Here is a 1,187-nt window from a genome sequence, read left to right as displayed (position 1 = left end):
TTTTAATTATTCCAACACAAAATCCCATTATCATGTGACCAAATATAAATAAAATGGCCTACCCAGTAAATTTTTTTTTTTTTCTCCTAACCTTGTCCTCTGTTTGCAGATGTTGAACTACACCTTGTCAAGCATGGCACACACAGGACAACTAAAGTGAAAATGTAAAGAAATTCCCCATGAAGAGCACGAGCTTTTCCATCCTTCCTACTGATTGACTAAAGTTTTTACTAAGTTACATCTGTTGTTGTGTAGAAACTAACAGGACTTATTTATGTTTAAGAACTGCCCCCCACCAGGACCCAGGCCCCCGTCACCACTGCTGTCAGTCTCCAGTTTCCATTTTAACATGTGCTTGGTTGTATATTTTCTGTGATCACCTTAACTACATGTTTCTCTGGTGTATAGATTGTAGTTATTTAACTATTTAATGTGTTGGATTTAAATCACATTCAGCCCATAGATGTTTTTAAAATGTTAAACATAATTTAAGACTAAATTGTCTTTAATGTCAGTTACAGTTTAGACTGTCAGGTCTGGCTTGTCTCTCTGCCAAGTTAATTTCCTAGTAAAGAATGATGTACCCTTCTGTGGTATGTAGCCCGACGTGTGGGAGGCCTCCCAGCAGAAGAATATTATCCTCTGCCGAAACGAGTCGTTTTAGTGGAGTCACATATGGCTAAGTTGTCAAATTTATAAATATATTATCTGGTTAGGCTTACAGGTTAGATTGCGCGTTTAGGTTCTTTAATAGAAAATATACTTGGCAAGGAGACAATCCTAGATTTGATAGATCTTAAGTTAATATTTACTCTTTTAAACTGCAGTGACAAGATCTGCCGTTTTGTTCAACTTTTTTAAAAATTATTTTATTCTAAAATTCCACAAGAATCCAAGGAATTTCAATGTTCTTATTTTTCTGAGAACCCAGAATAATTATTCAAACCTTCTACTTAAACTTCTTTCTTCTACGTTATCCATGATGTTTCATAGATATTCTAAGATCTGGTCTCTGTTCAGTGATGACTTAAACTACATGCTTGATCCTATGTTGCTTTAGTTTACAGTCAGTCAGTTTAAGAGTTTAATGATCTGGATTTCCTTTACTTCACTCACTACTAACCTAACACTTCCTAAACTAACACTTCCTAACCTAACACTTCCTAACCTAACACTTCCTAACTCCT

Source organism: Cynoglossus semilaevis, chromosome 17, assembly GCF_000523025.1.
Source record: "Cynoglossus semilaevis isolate Cse_v1.0 chromosome 17, Cse_v1.0, whole genome shotgun sequence".
In the NCBI taxonomy this organism is placed as follows: Eukaryota; Metazoa; Chordata; class Actinopteri; order Pleuronectiformes; family Cynoglossidae; genus Cynoglossus; species Cynoglossus semilaevis.
The sequence above is the reverse complement of the archived record's forward strand: the minus strand, read 5'-3'. Positions refer to the sequence as shown.